General features: G+C 41.7%; 2 long non-coding RNA genes across 8 annotated transcripts in view; one reads left to right on the top strand and one right to left on the bottom strand.

The window, feature by feature from the left end:
• Positions 1–16,061, top strand: part of LOC140635167 (uncharacterized) — a 39,396-nt gene extending 23,335 nt beyond the window's left edge. Inside the window, exons 4-5 of the long non-coding RNA XR_012032495.1 lie at positions 6,144–6,293; positions 14,016–16,061. This is a non-coding gene — a long non-coding RNA (uncharacterized lncRNA). The remainder of the gene's footprint in view (positions 1–6,143; positions 6,294–14,015) is intronic.
• The window catches only part of LOC140635166 (uncharacterized), a 337,126-nt gene that overhangs the window by 77,897 nt on the left and 232,478 nt on the right, over positions 1–26,751 (bottom strand). Inside the window, exon 3 of one of the 7 annotated variants that reach the window (XR_012032494.1) lies at positions 7,685–7,777. The exons of the other annotated variants lie outside the window; for them this stretch is intronic. This is a non-coding gene — a long non-coding RNA (uncharacterized lncRNA). The remainder of the gene's footprint in view (positions 1–7,684; positions 7,778–26,751) is intronic. 7 annotated transcript variants of the gene reach the window in all.

Here is a 26,751-nt window from a genome sequence, read left to right as displayed (position 1 = left end):
AGGCTGGATATTGGTTGTCCTGGTTATAGTTCAGTCATTAGATGAAGATTGGATTAAATGAACTCCCAACTCTGAAATTTGGTGATTCTGTGTTTCTCCTGGCCTTGCTTATCTGGACATCCCTAGAAGCATCTAGTAGAATACCCTAATGAAGCTTATCCCTGACATCAAAGTCCACTATCTTGGCCACTTCATTCTCTCTCCTGCTGTCGACAATCATAATCCCCTATTAAACCTTCCCACAACTCTCCTGCAGACTCCTGCTCTAGATGCCGCCTCCTCCTCCTCCATTCCCTTTGCCTCCTCCCTTCCACATCCCCATCACCTATGCATGTCCTGAGTCTGGTCCCCCCAGAGCTCGCTCTATGCTGCATGCCCACTAATTATTTATAAAGGAAATCAATCCCTGTTTATGTGTCAGTGAATATGAGACAGGATGTTTCACCCCAATGACAATGCACACATCTCTTGAAGGACATTTATTACAAAGTAAATCCCAAAGAATCTCAGGTATCATAAAAACCCATAAGAAAACATAATAAAGAGTAACAGAAACTATAGTAAGAGTTGGGGATTGCAGTCCAGTTAGAAGGAGTCACTAGAGAGTCCTGTTTTGAAGTTCCAATTACTCTGCAAGAATACTGTGTTCACTTATAATTTCTATTGATTTGCAGTAACTTTTGGTAGAGCTTATGGAGATAATGGAAGGCTCTAGGTCTCTAAGCCCAATCTTGGTGCTGCCACTGATTTGGGAGTGAGGAAAACAGATATCCTTCAATTCTTATCACGTTAAATAGTACAATAAGGGTATCTGAGGTGAGAGATAAGCCCTAAAGAAGAGGCTAATCACTGTGAAGATGTGGGCATAAAAGTATAATCAATTGTGTAATAGAAATAGTTGCCAGAACAACTCCCCTTCCCTAGTATATGCTTCTTCCAAAAGCATACTGTATAGCAATATAAGTTTAAGGACAAAAGGCTAGCCTATGTTTGAGGAAGAGGGTAGAGATGAGAGGACTCAGTAAGCAGGATTCCAAAAATATTCAGTGCCTCTGCAGTAAAATACTACTACAACTACTAATAATAATAATAGCAGGAAGGAGAAGACAATCGTAGAAATCATTATTTTATATTTATCTTGAGCTAATTTGAATATTTGTAAGTTGGAGCTATAATTCAAGGTTTATTATATATTATTATAAATTGTGTTGCTAATTCACATCATGGGCTGCAGGAGGCCAGAGAAGTTGCTCCAGAACCCTAGTGGCACAGCCACCCAGTTACACGATAACTCATGGGTTCTATAAACACCCATGACCCTCAGAATGGCAGATACCATATTTGGGAGGCCAGCTTCCTGTTGAAATTTAATACAAAACTTCAGATGTCCCCATGGTCCAGAGGAAGAGAGGACCAGAGAAGGAGCAAGCCATCTGTTTGCCCATCACTGAATTCCAGTCTCCAAAGCGAGAGGCCCTCAGGAAGAGTGTTTATGATCCTCAAGGCCCTTCTCCTTGAGGCCCATGCTGTCCTTATGCCGGTTGGCCTCTGTCCCCTTACCCAGATCTCTTTATGAAGTGGCTCAGTCCTCCCTGTCCCCCTGTCTGTTATCAGTACACCCACCTGGGCTCCAAATCCACAAGGTCATGTTCATCAATGACAAGTTATGGACAAAGAGACACTTATGATGTCTTAATGGATGATACCAAGCAAACTGCACTCTTGGCATATGTTCACAGAGACCCTCCTATGCAGCCAGCTCAGTTTGTTGTCACTAGGCCCCATTATTCTGGCAGCAGAGTAGCAAATCAATTTCATTTTTCAAAATCTGTTTCTGGTAGAGTTAGGACTTTTACCTAAAGATGCTTACTTAAGAGTCTGAGGATAAAGAACAAGAGGGGCATCTGCAGTGTTTGGAGGTCATAGAGCCACCCTGCTGCCCTTACCATCAATCACTTGTTTATTCATTCATTTATATAGTGCTTGCACACCTATAAAAACAGCAGCAGTCCTTGCTGTGGGCCAGGCAGTGGGCAAGGGGCTGGAGAGCTGTTGATCTGGCCCTAAGCCCCAGACTCTTTGTTACCACCCTTTAACTGCCTGTTTTCCTGACATTAAGCTTATTAATAAACCAGATTTTACATTTTCCTGACTGGACTGGTTTAGTCTTTTTTTTAATATAAATTTATTTTTTATTGGTGTTCAATTTGCCAACATATAGAATAACACCCAGTGCTCATCCCATCAAGTGCCCCCCTCAGTGCCCATCACCCAGTCACCCCCACCCCCTGCCCACCTCCCCTTCCACCACCCCTAGTTCGTTTCCCAGAGTTAGGAGTCTCTCATGTTCTGTCTCCCTCTCTGATATTTCCCACTCATTTTTTCTCCTTTCCCCTTTATTCCCTTTCACTGTTTTTTATATTTGGACTGGTTTAGTCTTAAAGCAGAAGTACTCTTCTCCGTTCAGGGACTTTCACTTTTCCTGACTGAGTTGAATAATTTGATCTAATAAATCGAGAGAATTTGCTGTGGGTTTTGCCTACTTTAATTAGAGAAGATATGTGTGGTGTCGCTGTTGTTTTGGTCATGTATTTAATTAAATTAATGAACTGACATCTTTGGTGGTGAAGAGTCCAAGTGCATGTACTCCCTTGTTCCTTTAGACGCCAGGCTTCACTCAGTAATATTATTAAGTTTACTATAGATTTTGGGACAAAAGCTGGTATTACTTGCTATCCTTCCATTAAAACGATGAGGTCCAGTTTCAACTTTTGAAGTCAATCTTGCCTAGCATACCCATTCTCAACCCAGTGCCTCAACCCCTGATCATCAATCCCTGAGATTCCTCACTCACTCCTCCTTCTTACACTGAGACACTTACTCTCACACACTCATTCTCACTGAAGAAATCATACACGATGACCACTTGAAGACAGTGCCCTCCTGGTGAGAGAGGCATTTCAACAAGAACTGAACTTAAAACCTAAGGGATGAAATAGTGTTTTAGACCTCAGGCAGCAGGAAGAAAAGATGTTTTGTGTGAGTGCAACATTCATGAAGCTACTGAGGGCCCCTCTACCAGCCTAGAGTCAGTGCTGCTCCATGGAAGGGAGAGTGTGACTTCACAGAGGGCCTGCCAGGAAGCCCTGCTGGCTCCATCATCACTTGCTGGAGTCCATTACTTGTGTTTTCTGTGGCTTTAACTGGCTTTGGAATCTTGCATAAAGCAAATGAAGCTGTAATCAGGGTCTTTGTCACTCTCCCATATTTGCATGTAAGTGCAGCAGTTTGGGGACAGCTCATCAGTCCTTGGCTTACTCAGAAAGGGTTTTTAAAGTAACAAAAGGAAAACAACTTTAAAAGGAGCTTAAGCATTTTGGGACTCTGCGATTTTGGAGACACAGCAGACAAAAATATTCTAATTCCTCCTTAGTTTACTTTGCACAATATATTGGTCCAAACAAGACAAGAACTGGACTCCAAGCAGAGAGGAGGTACCTCTGTTTGCAATGATAATGGGCTGCTTCACAGCTCTATCAGAGAGAGGCAGCCCAATGTGTGTGCACGCAGCTGTCCAGGCAAGGAGCTGAAATCAAGCTCAGTAGCAGACATCAAGAGCAGGAGGGAGTGCCCTGAAGTTAAGGGCAGACATGGTGCCAGTCATTACAGAGGCACATTATCAATTAAGTCCATAAAGATTGGCTTGAGGTTTTAGAAACAATGTTGTAGAATCATCTATGTCCTAAGTGGTTGGACCACATTTATGGGTGTCAATTTCTTCCTTTAGCACCATTTATGTTTTCAAAGATATATCTAAAACAAAGAAGCAACACATGTTAAATCAGGCAGAGAGGAAACAAAGCTGGGGTCTCTCCTACTCTGACCAGAGCCCTTCCTACAGCCCTCTCTGGAGACATTTCAAAGGAATCACTCCTAGGATCTGTTAGGGTCATTGGGCAAGTTCCTGGATTAGATGGAAAGTAAAGTTCCCTTTAATTGCAACAAACTGCAACTCTGAGCTAGCAATCCAGGCTTTACAGAGGGTGTGAATCTTCTTGGCTGATTCTGCATGGAAAAGGAGAAGAAAGTAGCAGCCAGTCTCCCGGTGGCATACAAGATAAATATTATGAAATGATTGTCAACTGTTCTGCTTCCTAGAAACCTGAACATCTGTTTCTCCACTGTGGTGGTCATTAGGGACATTCACCAAGTAATTGCGGCTCTCCATGTTCTAGACGCATGGTAGGATTGCACTTCCTGCCCTGCCCCTGGAGTTGGATGGGGTTCTAGTTCTATAACTAATTCTGATTAATGAATGAACTGTGGCCAGTGAGCATTTTATTACTGATGCTGGACCCCACAATGCTCTCTCCTCTCTCTGGCACAGCAGCCAGCAGTGTTCGAGTTGTTGTCTGCCTGGGCTCCTGGGTGGCTATCATGAATAAGTCCTCCTCACCCAGTGTTCCAGGATGGGTACATAGTATGAAGAAAAAGGACATTTTTCTGTATCAAGTCACTGAGATTTGGGGATTATTTGTTAGTAATGCATAATCTAGCCCATCCTGAATAATACATCCACTCAATGCATCACTGCAGTTTCATAAAACAAAAGTCAAATTAGTTGGCTTCATGCCAGCAAAGCAGACAGCCAGTTCATTAACTAGTATTTATTAACTCTAAGAAGTGCCCTGTTGCATGCCAGTCATACGTAAGAAGGAAAAAAAGTCTCTATCTTCAGAGGCTTGCTGTCTTAGCTGGAAATACACATTTCATGCAGGCAGGCAATGAAAAATGTTTAAATATTAAAACATAAGCGTGTTTACATAGCTAGAAAAAACAATCCTAAAATTTGCATGGAACCACAAAAGATCCAAATAGCCAAAGCAACCTTGAAAAAGAAAAGCAAATCTAGAGGCATCACAATGCAAAATTTCAAGTTACATTACAAAGCTGTAGTGATCAAAATAGTATGGTACTGACACAAAAACAGACACACAGATCAATAGAACAGAATAGAAAACCCAGAAATGAACTCACAGCTATACGGCCAATTAGTCTTCCACAAAGCAGGAAAGAATATCCAATATGGAAAAAAAAAAAAGCCTCTTCAACAAATGGTGTGGGGAAAATCAGACAGCAACATGCAAAAGAATGAAACTGGACCACTTTTTTACATCATACACAAAAATAAATTCAAAATGGATTAAAGACCTAAATGTGAGAGAGGAAATCATTAAAATTCTAGAGAAGAACACAGGCAGTAACTTCTTTGACATCGACCATAGCAACTTCTTCATAAATATGTTCCCTGAGGCAAGGGAAACAAAAGCAAAAATAAACTCTTGGGACTACATCAAAATAAAAAGCTTCTGCACAGAAAAGGAAACAATTAACAAAGCTAAAGGGTAACCTATGAAATGGGAAAAGATATTTGCAAATGACATATCTGATAAAGGGGTTATCATATTATATATATATATATATATATATATATATATATATATATATATATTGGATGGAATATTACTCAGCCATAAAAAATAATGACTCGCCATTTACAGTGATGTTGATGGAGCTAGAGTAGCTAAGTAAAACAAATCAGAGAAAGATAAATACCAAATGATTTCACTCAATTTAAGAAACATATCAGCAAAGGGGAAATAGAGAGAAGCAAACCAAGAAACAGACTCTCAATGACAGAGAACAAACTGATGGTTACCAAAAGGGAGGTGGGGAATGGGGGAAGCAGGTAATGGGGATTCAGGAGGGTTGTGATAAGCACTGAGTTTTGAATGAAGTGTTGAATCACTATACTGTATACCTGAAATGTATACACTGGAATTTAAATAAATATTTAATAATCAATCATTACATAAAATGAGAGAGTGTTTGTTATAAGTATCAAGGAGGTTCTACACTGGAGGGTGTTATGGACTAGATTGTATGTGTACCCCTCTAAAATTCATATGGTGAAGCCCTAACTAATCCCTAGCATGTTTGTATTTGGAGTAGGGTGGTTGAGGTTCAAGAAGTGATAAGAGTGGGGCCCTGATGTATTAGTGTCATTATCTAAATAATAATAAAAAAAGACACCAAAGAGCTCTTTCTTTCTCTCTCTCCTCTCTCCATGTGCATGCATTAAGAAAAGGCCGTGTGAGGACACAGTGAGAAGGTGGCCATCTGCAAAGCAGGAAAAGAGCCTTTACCAGAAATCAACTCTGCTGCACCTTGATCTGGGCCTTCCAACCTCCAAAACTGTGAAAAAATACATTGGCAGTCCAAGCAAACCAAGAGTAAGAAAGGAATATAATCCTGGGTTAAGCTTCCAGGGGACCTTCTAAAGGAAGCAGTACTTGCTCTGGCCTTGGGGAAGGAAGCTGAGAGTAGCTATAAATGCCATTTGTTTTACATTTATTATCTCATTTAATTTATATCATATAATACAACATACAACCCTGTGTTGTAAATGAGGTTCAGTGAGGTGGAAAGCAGGAGGCACACCAGATCTACAGATTGCCCAGGCCTTTCCTGCTTCAAAATTCATAAGGCTGGAAGTGGCAGCCAGTGTGTGAGGCGGGGGGGGTTGGCGGAAGGGGCTGGGGAGTTCTAGATGGATGGAGGGTGACATTCTCAGAGGCTGAGCAAGAAAACAGACCTAAATGGGACCAAGGATCTTTATCCAGAAGTAGTAGGAGATACAATGGGATATGAAGGCTGGGATGATATCAGATATGGCCATACTCCTGGAGAAAGAAGTAGTAGGGAGTCCCCAAAGAAATATCTAAATATTTAAATATTTAATCTAAATAAATATTTAAATATGCATCTAAGTCTTTTAAAATCTGATCTTGGAACTGTGATTGGATGTGAGGAGATTCTTAATAGTCAGATATAGTTTTTTTCTGGCCATCTTAAAAATTGATCCGAGTCAGTTTTAAGATGTCCTAAAAAGCCCTCTCCACTGTTTCTCGATTTTATGTATTTCATCATCTTGACACAGCCTTGGGACAAAAGCCTGATCCAGGAAAACTGGACTCTACATTGACTGCTTTCAGACAGTCAGTCTAAAGAGGAGAGGGAGGGAGTGTGCATGAGTCATAGAAAATGTACAAGCCTCATTATTGCCCAAAATTTCATACTCTGAAATAACAAAACTTTAGTGCCCCCAATTGAGACTTCTCTGGAGCTTGAGTTTGCTGAAGAGAATAGTGGATTGCCACTCTGCCCAGCAGCTGGCTCACCTTCTTTCCTGCTGCTTTAATAGACTTTGAGGTAATAACTTATTTTATTAAGGCAAAGACCCAAACCCTTTAAGCCCTGACAGCTTAAAAATGAGAAGCTCTGGGAGGCCACATGAGCTACTGAAAGTCTCCAACTACTGTTTTCCTGAATTTTATCCTCCCCTATGGCAGGAGTTCCTGACCTGGAGACCATAGAGCAGCTTTGGCAGTCCACTGGTCACTTGAAATTTCATACAAAAAACTGGATAAATATGCATGTTTCCAAGGAGAAAGTCTATAACTAAAATACCACATTCTCAAAGAACCCTGTGCCTGCAAAACAGCTCCAGGGGGTCCTTCCCTTCACTCCCACTGAAACCACTAGAGTCCAGAAAGCCCAAGTGGCTCAGCAGAAAAGGTGTTGAATGTGGACACAGGCAGAGAGAGTCAGGTTCAATCCCTACCTTGACCAATACCATCTGTGGCCTTCGGTGAGGGATTGCAATATTCTAACTTCAGTTTCTTCATAGAAGCTTCACTCTCCTTCCTTTGCAGGGCTGTGGTCAAGATCGGAGGTAAAGTGTATAGCATGCAGTAAATAAAACTATTCTTCTTTTGATATTCCAATCCAAACTAGAATGAAATAATGCTATTTTCTTAGAAGAGCTACAACATCTATGCACCTCTGTAGAAATCTTTCAGGGTAATTTCACTCCTCTATTGCATGGATCTATCAGAGTGGGGATGCCATTCAACAGAGGGTCTAACGAGCACCCAAAATCCAGGAAGGGAAGCCAAAGAAAGAATCAATGTAGTGATGGGTTTTTCAGGCCACCCATGGGCAAAGATCCACCATTATTTCCTCATAATGTGTGAATGACCATTGTTGTAGGAGCCACCATATCCATGTTGTCATTTGAGTCCCACAACTGTTACCCTTGAGAATTCTTTCAACCAATGACTTTAACTCTTCAGTGGAATCAGAAAAACTAATACCTGCCTTACCTTTTACATAGAACAGTGATGCAGACAAAAGAGAATCGTGGATCACATGAAATGAAATAATGTGTGTGAAACAAGTTTGAAAGCATTTCAAAGGCTGCAAAAGTAAGGGATGGTCATTACCATCAACATCATGATTTTCATCATCGATCCACAAAGGCATCTTCACAGGACAAACAAGCAAACTGGGTTAGAGACAAAAGAATAGTGCTGCCCAAATAAGCAAAATGGTCTGGTCTCAGACAGTGGGAGGCAAGCCATCTGTTCCCTTTCTCCTTTTGATTTTCCCCAAGACATATGAGGAAATGTCGCATGATTCTGTATGTGGGCACTCATCTCCTCTATGACCAATGTGCACTGATTTCCTTGTTTTATATATTCATAAAATGACACCCATTAACAAGCTCCTTATGTCATTCCAACTCTGAAAGCCTCCTCCTCCTCCTGCTGCTGTTGCTGCTGCTCCCCATTTCCTCTGCACACATATGTGTTCCTGGCCCTCCTTCTCTGTCCATGCTTTTCTACTTTTTCTATATACAAGGATACCTGGCAACTTCCATATAACAAAATTCCTGCTTATCCCTCAAAGTCTAGCTCAGAGTCTACCTTATCTTCAGCCCACCCCTCCCCAAACTGGCTCTTCTTTCCTCTGCATTCCCCAAATCCCATGGAATCTGGGAACACTGGCCATATAATTTGTACTTTTGAGAGTCAAATGGGTACTTATTAATTAAAACCACCAGGGTAATAGATATAAACAGAGTCTTTGTTGTGATAACTGAAATACATGGTCCCTCTAAGTCTGGACTACAAATGCCAACCCTTTACCACGTGGTACTTCACATTATTATTTTATGGCTCCTTAGAGGAGTCTGTTCTCCCCAGCTGGCCTCCTATCAGACAAGAATCCTCTTGCTCCTCCACCCCATTCCACATTCATCTAGTGCATTGCCTTAAATCTGGTTCCATGCAGAAAGAATCTCAATGGGGATTTGCATGCAAAGCTTACTGGGACGTATTCTCAGGAAAACCATCTGTAAGAGAGTGAGGGAGGCAGGACTGGGTAGAGAGAAAAGTTAAAGTGTGATTAACAGGGACTCCAGACCATTCCATAGGCAGCTCTAAAGTTGGGGTGACCCCTCAGATGGAGGAAACTGTCTCAAGACTTTAGTACTCTATTAGTTAATCATGTGCAGTCTGCCTTCAGGACATACTTAGGGAAAGGTGTGTGTATACCAGTGCCTGGGAATCTTCATTGTCATCTTAGAAATCTGTCTACCAGTCCAGAAGGGAAAATATCCATGCATAGTAGAATCCACTATAACCAGTTACCTCCGATCAATGAACTACAAAATTAGGGACACTTAGGGCATGATTGTCAGTTCTCTTTGCTACACTTGATCCTCATTGATGGTACCTCTTCTTCCCAAGTGCCTCATCTCAAGCAGTGCAGAACCCCAATTCCCATCAGGATTCTAAATCAAGAGAGTTGTTCTGCACTCATATCTGCTACCTCCAGCTCCTAGAGAGCCAGGTCCAGGTAAAGGCAAACCCAAACCTGAGATGAGTCTGACATGTTCAAAAACTGATTATTCAGAATTTTTTTAAAAAAGAAAACATTTCGTCGTCCCCCACCACCAAAGGAATACATTCAATAGCTGATTTCTTAAATTTGTGATAACTTGTCAGACCCCAGACAAAAGCTACCTGTGTTCAAAGCCTGGTTCTACCATGTACTGTCTATATTTGGGCAAGTCATTTAACCTTTCTGTGCAAGCTTCTTTACCAGTATAATGGGCAAATACTGCCCTCCTAGTGGAATTACTGTGGGGATTAAATGAGATAGTACACACATGTAGACTATTTCCCATTTCCCCTCCAAATCCACACTGCATCCTTCTATCTTTCTTGGTCTGCATCCCAAGAGATTGACCTGCATTAACTGTAGTATTGGGATCCCTTGCCCTCTGGCTTCTGAGTGGGTCTGGCCAATGGCACACATGGGACAGAGATCTGAGAGGTATTTATTTTTCTGGCTCCTTCCTTCCATGGTGACCCCAGGCTGCATGCATCATCCCTCAACCAAAGGTCAAAGCAGCTGTCAACATGCCCCCTCCACACAACTCTCTTTTTTCAGAGTCTAGTGATTGCTCTCCACTTCTGCTCCTTCAGGTCAAGAATAGTTAGCCCCCTGACTATCACTAGCCCACAGAATACTGCACTATCCTATGTGGCTTCCCTATATCCTCCTACCCTTCTAGAAATAGACCTTATAACTAGTGTCACTTTTTTCCTGCTAGAACTTGTATATAACTGGCCTATGGACAGCATTTGCTAATTTCTAGGTGTTAACCACAGTGAAATTCTGCCCATAAATGGTTTGGTTTGTATAGCCCTGTTGGGCATAGTTCCCATCCCTCTGCCTGAACCCCACCTCACTGAAAGCAGCTCCAAACTCAGGGCAGAATGAGGACACTGCAACATCTGGAGAGGTTCCTGGTCTACTCCAATGCCTCTGCTAGGGTTCCCCTTCTCACCACAGGCTGCCTCCAGAGCCCTGGGCTTTGTTGCATTTCCCTGTGGGCCTCTCACAAATTCACACATCCTATACGAGGAAAGCACTCTCTGGTATGTTCTCCGGAGTACCCAGGCAGGCAACCCTCTCACTTGCCCTTCCCTCACAGGTTTCTGTGGCCAGCCCACTCCCCAACCTACTTTACCCTTTTCTCTGTGTTTTCCAGAAGCACATTTGTTAAACCTATTGGCTATCACAGATATTCAAATGCTTACTGGAAAGTCCCCAAAGCCAGTTTCCTATGTAGCCAGACTGAGATACCCACAGCCAAAAGACAGCAAAAAGAATAGTCAAACAACAGGTCAAGCTGAGCCCACACACACAGGCTGACCAAGAATGTCAAGCCAACAAGAACTGACTGGGCCACAGGAGCAGTGACCTCAGAGCAGGAGCACCTGCATCATGACCCCCACATCTGCCCCTACAGAAAGGATAACCCCACTGAACCCAAAGCCCACAGATTCATAAGACCAAAGATCATTTTACAGTTTACCATATCAGCCAGTACCCATTATTAAGCAGGAAATCACACTTATGTGTTGGGTCAGCAATCTATCCATTCAGGGAAAAATGAATTTTCTGAGAAAATGAAAATCATTAATTTACTCTCAAATTTTATTGGGGGAAATTTCTGTTGAATTTGAATACAGATGGGAGATAAAAGATGTTGGAGTACTCCATTCTTTGGTTTATTAATGAAGTAGGATACATAAAAGGCCCATTAAAATTACATAGAAGCCTCATAAGCATCTTTCATATCTTCTTAGTCAATTTCATGTCTTGAGAGCAGCATTTCTATGAGAAGCCGTCACCCAAATGCAGTGGCACCCACACTCACACATAAACAGTTTAGTTGTAGTCATCCAACCAGCCATCCATTCATTCGTTACTTTAATAGCTATATGTTGAATACTGAGTGTGTTGCCCTGGTTACTGAGACCACAAAGTAAGTTCTCTGCTCTGAAGGTGCCTTCAGTTGGATGGGGGGAATGGAAGTGCAAGTAAGCAACTAGGGGCAAAGAAGTCTATGAGTCCTGAGAGTTCAAGTAAGGACCATGTAACTCAAACTTGGGACAAAAGCATCAGGGAAGGCTTCTAGATTGAGATCTAAAGAGAGAAAAGGACTTAACTGGTGAAAAGGAGAGAGAAAGAGAGCAGAGTGTTCCAGCCCAAAGAAAGAGCACCCCAAAAGGCTCATGGAAGGTTTGCAGTAATTCAGTAAGACTGGAGCAAAGTGTTTAAAGGGAACAGAAAGAAGGTAGAGAAGAAAGTAAAAGTTCCAGGCAAACAATGGTAAGAAATGCGACTGAACAGGTAAGAAAAACTGTAGGCTGATTAGGGAAGCTTTTCTCGAGGTGGTAAGTTTTGATCAGGAAGTTGAAAGTCATGGTTATACTGGATGCATTCTGGGCTGTGGAGGAGGTAGCTGTAGATACAGAGGCGCATTCAAGAAAATCACTTGTGCTACTAAGACCTAAAGTTCATTCATGTATTCATCCATCCATCCACTCTTCAAATTTTAATTGGCCCTCTGGTATGTGACAACACTATGCCAGGCCCAATTGAGGTTAAGAAGAGTCAGACACAAATCCATGCCTTTGTCTCATACTTAAGCCCAAAGTCAAGCTTTATTGTGTTGAAAACTGTGCAATAATTGGAACTGGGGAAGGGTGTTGAGGCTTCCAGGGGGAACTCAAAAGTTTGAAGGTGAATAAAGTCCCCTTTCTGATTTCAGAAACCATTACCTTGAGGAGAAAGAAATGACACTGGCTAGTCCTCTTTATAACTATCTCACCTTTCTACTGACCACATAGGTCATTATCATAAAACAAGAACTATTTGAGCCACCCCTCCACTTTTCCTATTGACCCTGAAGCTCCTGCTAGGTCCCCTGCATCAGCTCACAAGGCAGAGATCATAGTCCTTGCTGAATGTGTAGGTCTGAATGTAACACTATTTGGCTGTCTGATTTTGAAGCAGTTATTTAATCATTCTGGGCCTCAGTGGTTCAGGTCTCTACAATGTAAATGGTAATATCCACCTTGCAAAGTTGTTTAAATCATAACAAATCATACTTCTTTATCATTGTTAACTCATTTAAAGAAAATGAAAACATTTGTACAGTGAGTGCCAAAAGTTCTATATAAAAAGTTCTATTTGGTGGAGCAAAGTCAAGAGAAAGATTTGGGAGAAGATGGCTCCTAGATGGATCTTGAAAATCATCAGAATGGTCTATGTGGGTCATTTTAGTTATCACCTTGCATGGAGGCAGAGTCCTTCCAGGAATTAATTTATTTATGCCTTCAGTAAGTAATAATCTTTCCTGTGCTTGCTTCTGCTGACCCCATTGCCAGGAATTGTTCCCCTTCTTATCCTCCAAGGTTCTGTCAATGTTGTCCATCCTCCAGCACCAGACACATCTTCCCTGATTACCCTTTACCATTCACTAGCATTTGTAGTGTGGTCATATTTTAGTGGTCATATGTTTCACAGTATATTGAGATTATTTACATATCTGATTCTTCCTGGAATGTAATCTCTTTGACATCAGAGCTCATGTCTCCTTTTGTGCCTCTGTCAATATTAGATGTCTAATAAATGTCTATTGAACAAAGTGTGTATCATGCTTTGCAGTTTATAAAATGCTTCCATGTTCCCATCTCAGAAAATTTTAAGTCATCCCCAGGACAATCCTTGGAATAGGCTGGAAAGACCCATATTTTAGCTCAACATAGAGCTAAACATAGAATCACAATGAAATGCTGTGTGAACTTCAGTTACTTCTCAAGAGCAGAGATTCATAAGTATGTGCTATGGGCAAGTCATTGACCTTACACACTGAGAGATCCAAAGGAGATAAGACACAGGGAAAGGACATATTTAATTAGAAAGACAAAAATACTGCATTACAAATCTTTCAAAGGGCTTTAGCAAGGACCCATGGAAAAGGAGAAAAGTGGAGATTTGAGTTAAAAACAAACAAACATACAAGATTCTAACTCCTCCTCTGTGATTTACAAGCTGAGTGATGTTTAAGAGAAAGAGAACAAGAAATCAACCCAATGGCTTAGAGTCTATTCGCTTATCTGCAAAATGATGACAGTAGTATTGGCTTGGACTATTGCAAAAAATAATTTTAAGATGTATGCTAAATATGCTGTTTTTAAGCAAATATCCAATTGACAGTAACCCACCCCTCCTCATCCTTCCCTTATTAGGAAATGGGATAGCATCATATTGGAAGAGAATCAGTGGAGGCTTTATGAAGTAGGTAACATCTAAACTGGACTTCTATGGTTGTTCTACTGGAAATGGGGATAAGAGGTATTTCAGAAAAAAAAAAGAGGTATTTCAGGAGACAATTGGTAAGTATAAAGTGTATGGTTCAAGAATAGATATGCGAGAGTAAGTTTATATCTGTGGTATATGTGTGTCTAGGTGCATGTGTGTGCAACTGTTTGGTAATGTACTTGTGTTTATGTACATGTGTATGCATAGATGTCTGTGTATGTGCAAGTGTGTGTTTGTATAATGCATATGCAATTGTATGTGTATAGAAGAGAAATGGAAAATGAAGTTGGAAACATGGAGTCAAACCTGGGAATACCCCATATGGACATGATGCACAGAGCAAGAGGTCTACTTTGCAGCATTTGCGGAGATGGGGCAAATGCTAGGAAGTGAAGGGCACAAGCATATCAGCCTTACAGAAAACAAGGGCAAGATCGGCTTGATGGTTCACCGGAGGAAGGGCAGGTCAGATTCGGGAAAAAGTGAGCTGGGGATGGTAGGCTGGATAGGGGATGGGAAGGAAGGACCAGTTACTGAAGGAGAGAAACAGAAAATACTTTTCAGATGGCTGGTTCATGGGGAAAGGAAGGGTTAATGCTGAGTCCAAGCTGTGGGGCAGAGTCACTAGGTAAACATGGTGCTGCCCAATGGATTTTTAAATCAGAGGGATAGGGAAAGAGTCAGGGCCAAGAAGCCAACTAGGCTTTTTTAGTTTGGAAGCAAGGGGCAGCAATCATTTTAAAGCTATATATTAAAGTTAAAATTCTCATTCAAAAAAGGAAATCCCCCCCTGGATGTTCCAGTATATCTTCAAGATTCCTTGGTTCCCCAAGAGAACACTCATTTGAAGACAAATACCAGGGGAGAGGTGACACCCTCTCTGCAGTGGCCCAGGGAAGAGGTAATGCTCATCAGTCATCAACCAGAAAGCTCTCAGAGGACAGGCCCCCATAGACATGGATGAAAGAAAGATGCAAGCAAAATGCTAAAAATGCTTTGCAGACAGTTGAAGAATAGTTATGTGCCACACGGCAATCAGAGACATTCCCATGAGTTCCTAGTATTTAATCTGGGGTTGGGGGTACTGAAAGCAGAGGCAGGGAGAACTTGGGAATTACAGATTTTGCCAAGGAACAACTTAAGTACATCAGAGACTAATGAAAGAACAATTTTCCTTAGTCTTCAGCACATTCCAGAGTATTATTATAAATATGATTATGGCTTTAGGCTCCAGACTGAGGTGGAGACTCATTACCTTGCCCACTTAGAGTGAACTAGGCATGAGGTCCCTTCACAAGGTAGCCCTGAGCCTTCTTTATCTCTTGCTCCCTCTCATCCTGACAGGCAATATAACATAAATGTTGTCATGGCTACCCCCTCCCTAGAGGATGAAATGGATCCTTGAGTCTTTGAAGCAAAGGAGAAAAGCTGACAGCCTTAAGGCCAGCTTCCATGAACTCAGCTTTGGGTGTACCCCACTAACTCTCAGCAGAAAGCCCTCAAAGGTCCCATGTTGGTAATATCATGATTTTCCCCCTGATTTTTCCAAGTGTGATTGTTTATTTCCATCTTAAGCAGATATAACCATGGGACATTAGACCCCAGTACACCATCCCCAGCTGAAGAGTAAACCCCATCACATGTAACAGACAGCATGACGAGAGCTCAGTCAATCTTACAGTGCCATCACAAATATCGATTCACAAAAAATCATAGGAGTGCCTCAGTAGGTAAAAACCCTCTTGATAAACAGCAGCCAGAGAAGCAGCATATTCTGACTCTTCCAATTAAAATGAATAACCCCAAAGTCATTAACTCTGGATTCTGGAGTGATTTACATAGTTTTACCGGAAGATTACTTATTTTGAAATTTTTGTTTATTTATACAGAGTAATATCCATTCATTCAACTGAAATTTCATTGAACACCTATTACCAATCAATAACAATTTTTAATGATTATTGTAATGCTCACTTCAGTATCCGGCATAAATACAGAACAAGTAAGGCACATTGAAGATGCTTAGAATGGGAAACTCAGGAGGCTTGGGAAAACTTAAAACTTAAAAAACTTAAGACTTCAGGGACTCCTGGGTGGCTCAGCGGTTGAGTGTCTGCCTTTGGCTCAGGTCATGATCCCTGAGTTCTGGGATCGAGTCTCACATTGGGCTCCCTGCATGGAGCCTGCTTCTCCCTCTGCCTATGTCTCTGCCTCTCTCTCTGTGTGTCTCTCATGAATAAATAAATAAAATCTTAAAAAAAAAAAAAAACCTTAAGACTTCAAAATTCCAGCCTCCCACTAGAATGCTAGGGTCTTTCTAAAGCCCGTCTAAGCCAGCACTGAACCTCAGCTTTAGCAATTCATGGCAGAGAATGTGTTTTTTAATAAAGCCCACAAGATGTTTTCAGATAGGTAGGATCTGTACAAGTTCTTCCACAGGCCCTTAGAACTTTACCCAAGTGCTCTGGGTTTTGTTTTGTTTTTTATTTGGAAGAAAAAAGACTTTTTTTAAGATTTATTTATTTATTTATGATAGACGTAGAGAGAGAGAGAGAGAGAGAGAGAGGCAGAGACACAGGAGGAGGGAGAAACAGGCTCCATGCTGGGATCCCGACACGGGACTCAATCCCGGGACTCCAGGATCTCGCCCTGGGCCAAAGGCAAGCACTAAACCACTGAGCCACCCAGGGATCCCCAGAAAAAAAGGCTTTTTAAATATATATATAACACAGTCTCTCATCTCCTCCATGTGATGACAGCTAATAGTCACTATAGCTTTTCTGGTCTCCTTAGTCTTGTCTATTTCATGTTAAATAGATCCTTGTCTTCCAACTTTCCTTAGGTGGAATATATTTGAGGGGATAAGAATAAACCTACAAATCAAGCCATACAAAGATGGATAGTTATAAACCATGGCTATTAATCATAGTGAGGCAACCTGGGTCTATTGCTAATAAGTGATCCTAAATTAGTAAAAGGATTCAAAGAGGCCCATGAAGCCCACAAACCTCATCCAACTTTTTGTATTTGTAACTCTTACTTCTGGTTGGCCATCATCTCCAGGCTTCTAGGACTGGACCAATTGGTCAAAATAGTCTTCATCATGTTGTGTTTTGTTTTGTTAGTATAACTCTATATCCTGTCATACTGCTGCTATATATAGGTCAAGAACAAGGGAAAGGGGCAAAGTTAGTGGCGAAATCCATTTGCTTTCTGGATTCATCCACCATCACTCTATGGCATGAACATTGCTTTACAATCACACTTCACACATAATACCTTCCTTTCATGGGCTGATTTCTCACCCTAATACATAACCCATCCCAGCTATGCTTTAATCATTTTCTGCTGAGGAGTTTTATGTCCTTTGGTTAGTAGCAACAATTTCATAATTATTGTAAGAATGGGTATCAAGTCTTTGTTATAGATTCACATTTCGTATGAAACCTTCTGAAGACTTTTCAGAGACACTGGTACTTTGATTTTGGCAGAATGTCATGACCAAGTCAGTAAGAACTGGCCATATTTACTGGGGAATACTGAGACATGAACTTGGGTAAGAACAGTAAATTCATATTCTGGAGAGACTAGAATATGGGAATGTTACAGAAACTGAGAAGTCCCAGAGAACTAATGTGAACATGCTGTCTCAGGAGGATTAACCTGGAGGCCATAAGCAGGATGTGTCTGCTTGGAACATGAGCTTGGAGGCAGAGTTCTTCACTGGAACCTTTTGCCAACATGCAGACATGCCATGATGAGGGTTTGCCCCCAGGCCAGCTCAAGTGAAAATAGGAAGAGAAATTAGGCAGATCCTAGAGACCAATCCTGTACAAAGTGGGAAAGAAGGGGATAGTTAGCCATAGCCTTGAAGGCACAGACATGGATGACTAGAAACATGGTGAACTGATACAATTCTGTTTCCATTTGCTGAGATCATAAAGAGTGTGTAGGTAGGGAGGACATCCAGGGTATATGGGAAACAAGAGCCATAGATCATCCATACTTGAACACTCCATTCATTTATTCAAAAAAGACCCATTTGCTACTCTAGCTCTGCCATACTATATTGGTGCAAACAAACAAAACAAAGAAGAAAATGTTAATCTGACCACATTTCAGGGTTAAGAGTGGAGTAGGATATTCACAGATATCTCAAAAACAAGGCCGTATATAACAGATATATAACCCAATGCAAAGTGCCCATGAATTCAGCTACGATGAAGCAAATGGAAATCTCATCACCTCTGGAGGGAAACACAGTAGAAGTAAACTTGAGAAAGGAAAGGAAATGTGAAAGATAAGTCTTCAGGGTAAGCTGAGACACAGATCATCCTCCTAGCTATATTTCCCAAATGAGGTAGGAAAGGCAGGCAAGATGGTTGCCAAAGCCAGGCCTGACCATCGGGCCTTTCCAGCTTCGTATTAAGAAAAACATAGAGCTGCATTCAGATCTGTGCCTTTGAATTCAAGGACCTACCCACAAGTAAATGCAACCCAGTCATGGTGCCAGACTCAGTTAATGAGATTGAGCTATTCCTTCTTCTTTGTTGGGGCTAAAGGGGAGCAAAGAAGAAACTGGCAGAAGCCGCAGGCCTGATGTGGGAAAATGGGTGGAAGGATAAAGGTGTTTTCTCCTTTTTATTAAGTATCTTTCAAGATCTGAGCAAATCCTACCTCTCTAAAGTCCTGAAAAGCCTCACTGTTTATCCTAAGCTAACAGAGAATTTCATCTATACTCTTCATGTTAATCAATTTAAAATAATTTGGGGTGTATATGTTATTTCCCCTACCTAATCCTAAGCCTCTTGGAGTCATGGTCTGGATTCTATTTATCTACAAATTCCATGGAATCCGGTATAAGACACTCAGTAAAGAATAAATGTAAGCTCCAGAGCCTCACTACCTCACTGGATTTTCATGAAATCTGAGAAAAATCCAAGGCCCAGTAAGAGGAAGATCATATAAGAAGCCAACTCAGAAAGAGAAAAGATGCTCTGTCAATCAACTAAAATTTAAAAATAGAAAATGCTGCATCCTCAGTCAAGGGAAGGAAAGCTATCACCTGCTTCTCCACTTAGGGGCAAATTCCACACCCCTGAGCATGACATAAGACTTCAGATAAAAATAAGGAATTTAAAAGTCAGGGGACCTGGAGGAGCTGAAGAGGTTAGAACTGACTGGCAAGTCCCTTTGAGAGGTAGAGGGAGACAGTTGATTGAAGTAGAGAAACCCATGGATTTGTCCTAATTCCATGAAGGAAAACTTTTCATGTTCATCATTATACCTCTATCGCTTAGCATAATGACTGCCAATAATAAACATGAGTTGATATCCATGAAGCAATGGGTAATCAATGGATACCAGGAATGGATGAATGAATTCTGGGCAAGTGTAGGTGCAGACTTAAAGGAGAAAGGCCAGGAAAAAGGGAACTGGATGCCCTGTGATTGTTTAGCCACTTCAGCTTAGGAGGAAGGACAGAACTCAGGGCTCAACTCTGCCCGGGATAAAAGGGCAGAACTAGATTGTCTGGTGAAGAACTTCATTTCTGCCATACTTCTTGGGACATAGAACCTATGTGTGTGAAAAAAAATGCAAAATATTCCTTAACAATTTTTTATTATAGTTGACACAAAATGTAACATTAGTTTCAGGTGTACAACACAGTGATTTAACTTCTCTCCAGTATGCTATGGTTACAAGTATAGCCACCACCTGTCACCATATGATGCTATTAAGTATCATTGACTATATTCCTTATGCTATACCTTTTATTCCCATGACACATTCATTCCATAACTGGAATCCTGTATCTCCCACTCCTCTTCCCACATTGTGCCCTTTCTCCACCCCATTTCCCTCTGGCAACCATCAGTTTGTTCCCTGTATTTATAGGTCTGATTCTGCTTTTTGTTTGTTTGTTTATTCATTTGTTTTTTAGGCTTTACATATGAGTAGAACATAGGCAGTAATTTCTTTGACATCAGGCATAGCCACATTTTTCTAGATATATCTTTCCCTAAGGCAAGGGAAAAGCAAAAATAAACTATTGGGACTATCACAATAAAAAGCTTTTGCACAGTGAAGGAAACCATCAACAAAACAAAAAGGCAACCTACCAAATGGGAGAAGACATTTGCAAATGATATATCCAATAAGGGGATAATATTTAAAATACATAAAGAACTTATACAACACCACAAAAACAAAATATCTGATTAAAAAATGGGCAGAGGACCAGAATAGACATTTTTTTCAAAGAAGACATACAGATGGCCAACAGACACTTGAAAAGATGCTCAACATCACTCTTCATCAGGGTGATGCAAATCAAAACCACTATGAGGTATTACCTCCTTAAAACATGAAATATTCTTTTTTAAGATTTATTCATTTATTTCAGAGAGAGTGAGAGAGCACAAATGGGTAGAGTGGGGGGGCAGGGGCAGAGGGAGAAAGAGAGAGAGAATTTCAACCAGACTTCCTGCTAAGCTTAGAGCCCATTGCAGGGCTCCATCTCATGACCCTGACATCTTGACTTAAGCAGAAACCAAGAGTCAGATACTCAATTGACTGAGCCACCCAGGCACCTCACAACATGAAATGTTCTAAAAGTCAATATGCATTTAAACTGAATGAAATCAAATTGAATGAACAGATCTAAATTGTAAGATGGAGAAATGAACAGACATGGACCAAATTCCCCTAAAGAGATGGAAACTTCCACTCGGAATTTTAGACCAGCTTCAGCTCAGTTGGAGCTATAGAGTCACAAAGACACATTCAAGTTATCCAACAATTACAGTAATCGTGAAAGGCATGTGAAGGTGTATGACCATCAGATAAACCATCTAGGGTTACAGGAGTCAGCCCCTCCCTGTGCTGGCCTGCAGCTCCCTCTGGGCAGGTCTTATCTTTCTGCACCACATGCTGTTCTGGGTTTTATGTATGAACTTTTGGGGGAAAGGCATCTAACTGTGCAGAAGAAATGAAAGATTTTTCTCTTCTTTTTTTTTTTTCTTGCCTTTTGCTTTTTATGCTTCTTGAGGGGCATAATGCATTGGAAAGCTATCAAGAATTCACAAATGAAGTGACAGTAATAACACAGAGGGGACATCCAGAGCAGCCCTAAGGTTTCTACCTTATCCACAAGGAGGGGTGGGGGGCTTCAGGTCCTAAGGACAAGCAGGAAGGGAACCAGAATAAGACCCAGAGAAGAGGAGGAGGGGCTTCAAGGCAAGGGCAGGAGTCCAGGGGCGGAGAGCACCGGTGATGAACGAGGAGTGCTGAGGAATCAGGTCCCAGGAACACGTTTGTCCTTCCCATCTGATGGGGCTGTAATTACAGGGGGATTGAGCTGATGAAGCACGGAAGACCTTTTCCGCTTACGTTCGCATCTTCCCTCCATAATCATCTTTGAGAAAAACGTTAACTTGGAGTTGGATAAATGGCTCAGAAACTTAGATCATCGACTCAGTGGGTGTGGAGTCCCTGCAACTGGGCTGAGTTTATCCAGAACCATGCGTTTCACTGTCAGAAGACCTGGTTTGCCTGTATGTATGCCTCTCCAGATATTGGGGCAGATCACTAAGATAAAAGATAGCAATCCGAAATATCTGTCCCCTGGGTCCCATTTGGAAAGAGCCCTCTTCCAGAATCAGATGGGCAACATGGAAGCTACTTAGGAAGAAAAGCATGGCATCCATTCATAGTGTGTTTGGGAAAAACAAATCTAACCCACGAAGAGGTCAAGATTGTAAAGAGTGAAGCTCCACCTTTGGGGGTCACAAATCTTGGAGGTCAGGGGGACTGGGAGCAGCAAAGAAAAGATTTCTGGATAGGTAGGACATCATCTAGGCCTTGAGCTGCTAACGCTGGTCATGTCCACTGCTCTTGCCAGCTCTGAGAACTTTAACAACTTTTGTTGATTTCCTAATATTGCCAATGCCCCCACCCTATTTGGGTGCTTCCTACCCCTACTTCCTGCAAGGACCCTGACAGACATGAGGTCCCACTGACTCAAGAAATATTCAGTGAGAAAGAGGATGGTCACTTTTCTATTTCTCTACTGAGTGAGGATCAGTTTGATTTTTGAAATAGCACCAAGCAATGCAGGGATATTTGAGCTCATTGGAGGCTTGCTTCTATAGATTTGCTCAACATCTGAAGCCTCGATCTTGACTAATCAAATAAAATTGTGAAAAGTCCCATCAATAAGTTTATGATGAGCACAGTAGAAAATCTCAGAGGACGCAAACTCCTAGGCTCTGTCCTCAGCACATTGTGGAAGGAGGCCTCTTCTGTGCGTCATCCCTGGTTCATGTTCTTATCTTGGAGCTAATAGGAATTTCAGAAAGGAAGGTTTATGGTAAACCCATGAGAGATTTTTTTTTACTGACTTCTTTCTAATTTTTTGAAATGAGGAAAGGGAAGACACATGCAAAAAGTAATTCCAGGCCAGATATTATATTATCAAGTCTCTTATTTTCATAGTGGTGAATTCATTCTGTAGAGGTAGCTTTGTGCCATACTTCTGTGGCAGTGTCAAGGTCAAGGAGGCTTCTTAAGGAAGAAGCAGACTATGATGTATGCAATTCACCAGATCGTTGAGGCCTCCTGCTCCTGGATTTCGGGGACAGTCTCTTGGGGTCCTATTACCTTCTTCATTCTGGGCACTCCTCTGCCAAAATAAGACTCTCACCCCGAGTGGCCCTCAGCTTTCGTGCTGTGCAAGCTCATTCTTCATTGATTAATTAAATGTGCACACTATTCAATGTTTGTGCAGTTGTCAAAGGGCTTTTAAGTTTGTTCTTGTCAGGGCTGGATGCCATAGCCTATAGGCTCCCGAGGGGCAGACATCGTGCATTTTCTGTTACCTTATATAAAGCCCAAATAGAGAGAGAGGTGGAGTTAAGAAATAGAGAGTTTTTTTAAGCACTATGCAAATTCAGATTATTAACACTATCATTATTAACAGATAATGATGATGGTAATAGCAATGATGGTGATTATAATAATCCCTCAGAAAACATTCTTCCTTTCCTCCCTTTAGAAAGCACAGGCTGGCCAGCTCAGTGGTTGACTGCAAAACGTACACTTTAGGAATCCTGGGTAAAACCTTTCTTGATTTCCCTCAGCTTCTCGTAAGGTGCACAAGAAGCACACGTATGGGCGGGGGATAGGATGGGGGGGGCATGCTCGTGTGTATATACCTGCATGCATGCAGGCACGTAGACTGCCTTCTGTCTCTGACAGGAAATGACACCAAGGTAAAACACTGGATTGTTTTGCCAGCTGCAAGCCTCTGGGGTGTAGCCATAGCTGTAAGGGCTGAGGGTCTGGGGGAAAATGGTCTGCAAGTGTGGGAGATGTTCCGGCAGTAGAGGGGAAGCATTTCTTCAGGCCATTGTGGACCAATAAACAGTTCAATTTTTTCATTGTTGTAATTAATTTAATTAAGTTAACTTCCAAGGTGTGTTAAGAAGCAATGCCTTGGGTGATTAACTGTTCCCATATCAAGGTGTTTTCACAAACACATTTACCCTGATTAGTGTACACATTATTATGTAATTAAATACCTCACACAGAGGAATTTATTAGTGCCTCCTTGTCTCCTAACAAATAAAGCAGCCCTCAGAATCTCTTGGAAAAGATGACTCCAGTTGCCAGGAGAAACGGACAGAAATATGTGGAGATACACCAAGATCTAGCCTAAGGGAAGGATTTCATGGTTCCTCCCAGGGCAGTGCCACCTCCCAGAGGTTTGCAGCTTGACCCACTCCTGTGCCAATTTTCTTTCCTCTCCCCCCCACAAGGGTCCAGGAAGTCCACATCACCTGCCAGCAAGGCTCCTTCTTCCTCTTCTCCACTTACAAAGAGGAAGAAAGAAAGTCTTTGCATAGAAGGAATGAGGATTCTCCCCTTCATCTGTGCACATCCTTTTGAGCTGGCCTACAGAAAACTTGTGAAGAGTTTCCTGATCACTCCCTCTACCTCCTCCTTCTAGTCCATCTGCACACTGCTGGGCCAGTTTCTGTGTGACCCACTCCCAACTGCTTGGAAGAAGGGCTCTGTCTTGGCCCATTCAGGCTGCTATATAAAATATCATTGACTGAGTGGTTTACAAATAACAGTTTATTTCTTAGAGTTCTGAAGCCTGGGAAATCCAAGATCAAGTTTCTGGCAGATTTGGTGTCTGCTGAAGGACTGCTTACATCTCTTGCCATATCCTCATATGGTGGAAGAGGCTAGAAAGCACTCTAGGGTCTCTTTTATAAGGGCACTAATCCCACTCATGTGGGCTCTACCCTCATGATGTAATCAACTTCCAAAGGCTCCACCTCCTACTACCTAATCCCACTTGGATTGACTTTTAACATATGAATTCTAAGAGGACACAAACCTTCAGGCTAGGGCAGACTCAGAGTCTGAGATATGGAAGCAAGCAAGTGCCAGTCAGATATTAGCTTCCAAGACAAGTTAGAAAAGCAGTTCTTTCTGGACAGGCCACTTTCTCAAGGCCTTCTTCTCATGGCCACCAACTTTATGATTTATATGGTCAACCAGACAAATCCATATTGCATCCTAATAACTGCAGTAATAATCACCTACACTTACTGATCACATCTGCCCCTGCATTGTGCCAAACACATGTGCCCCTGCTCTCATCTTAGTCCTACTACTCCACGTGGTAGGTGCTATTGTCAATATTATTTACCAGAAGAGGAAGCTGAAGCATAAAGTGATTAGTAACATGTTTAAGATCACATAGCTCTGAAATGGCATAATTGTGGAAACACCCCAGGACCATTGGGTGTGAAAGCCCCAGGTCCTGGCCTCTGTGCTCAACCCTCCCCCCCCCCCAACCCCCCAACCTCAGAGGAAATGGCAGGAACCTGAGAGGAGGGTTCTGATTTTCAAGTCTGGGGGCCCAAGGCCCATGCCCTTGATGCAAAAAGCCAGACATGTTTCTTTGCTCCCCTGCCCCATTTGATGCTATGAGGCCCAGGCAACTTAGCCACCTCGGAGAGGATAAATAAGTGACATTTCTAGGGAATGTAGAAAATACTACTGAAGGCCAAGTGAATCAATGCTGAACGCAGAACAAAACAGTTCCCACCACTGGGATCAGACTGTTCAGGTTGGTGGCAGGGAGAGAGAATTATGTGAGCCGGGGGCCAGCTCCTGAGGGAGCTGAGATTGATTCTGTATGATTGATGACTTGGGGACAGAATGCCAAGTCATCAATTGCCTCGGCTCATGCCACGGACGGCATCAAGATCACTTTTCCCTGGTGCCCAGCCTGAAAGATTTCTCTTCTGTTTGTTTGTTTGGCCTGGGGCAGCCGCCTGCCGGGCTCAGCTGTGTAACTTTACCAAGGCCTTCTAAGAAAAGACAGGTGACAACATCTGGCAGGAGGGCACAGCACTTGAAGGAGAGGCAGCAGAATTGGAAACAGAGGTAGAGGCTGTGTGTGTGTGTGTGCGTGTGACACACAGAAAGAGAGAGACAGGTGGCAATAGCCCTTCCTTAGGAATCCTGATTTCTAGTTCCACATGCGCCAGTGTGTAATATTTGACCAACTAACATATTTTCTCTGTGACTCAGTTTCTTCATATAATGAAGGAATTCATATAACTCCTCTCCAAAATTTGCTCATGATGGCCTTAGGGCTTAGTATTTTTTTCGTTGACCTTTATCATGCTTTCTCAAGAAAATGCATAGCTCGCCCTACGCAGCCTCATACTTGATTGTAGACTCTTCGATGGCCCACTATGTGTCCCTCTGTGAAAGTCTTAACCCCCACCCCCCTGCTATAAACCTGGATGCTTCCTGAAGTTAGAGACCACAGCTTTCCTAGATCTTCTGTAAGTCTGGAGCTGAGCAAAACACATGCTCCATAACAATTTCCCCTGACCAGTTTCTTATACATAGAAATATATAAATTACCTATATCTTCTATGTAACATATGAATCATATGAATCTATATAAATGGTATTGGGAAGGTTACAGCTTGAACAAGACTGAAGATATTAAAAATCTCCATAAAAACAGCATGTGTGATTTTAAAGACAATAAGGGAGAGATAAATCTATTGCTTTAGGAAGATAATATCAGGTTAAGAGATAGTAGTGAGAAATCTCACTCCCTAACTTTCTAGTTTGCTGTTTCCTCTGACGACGTTAATAAACTTTAACTTAAGAGGTAGAGTAACATAGCTAAGAAGGAATTAAATTCCACCATAAGTAGAAGGATGGCAGTAACACACATATCCACTTCTTAAAAATTCCTATGTCTGATTATAAGATGGGTAATTCATACACAGAATAGGATAATTGTAAATAAAGCAGTAGAGAGGAGGAAATTATAAACATCCACAACCACCATTCAGGGCAGAACATTATTAAATACCAGTCATATTTCTCTATCACTCCACCATTCTCTGTGTGTCTGTATGTGCCTATGTATGTGCATTTAATTAGAATTTTAATATTTAGCCTTCTTAAATTAGTTCAAGTCTTTGGGCTCAGAAACTCTACCCTAGAATGGAGAACACAATTGGAATATCTTATATAAGAAAGTAATCACAGAGATCCTAAAGGAGTTAACTAAAAGCAATATAAAAATAGCCTCATTTTCTTCTTAGATAAAGCATACCT

The sequence above is a fragment of the Canis lupus genome, chromosome 6 (assembly GCF_048164855.1).
Source record: "Canis lupus baileyi chromosome 6, mCanLup2.hap1, whole genome shotgun sequence".
In the NCBI taxonomy this organism is placed as follows: Eukaryota; Metazoa; Chordata; class Mammalia; order Carnivora; family Canidae; genus Canis; species Canis lupus.
Note: the sequence above shows the minus strand (reverse complement) of the source record. Positions and strands in the feature narration are given on the sequence as shown.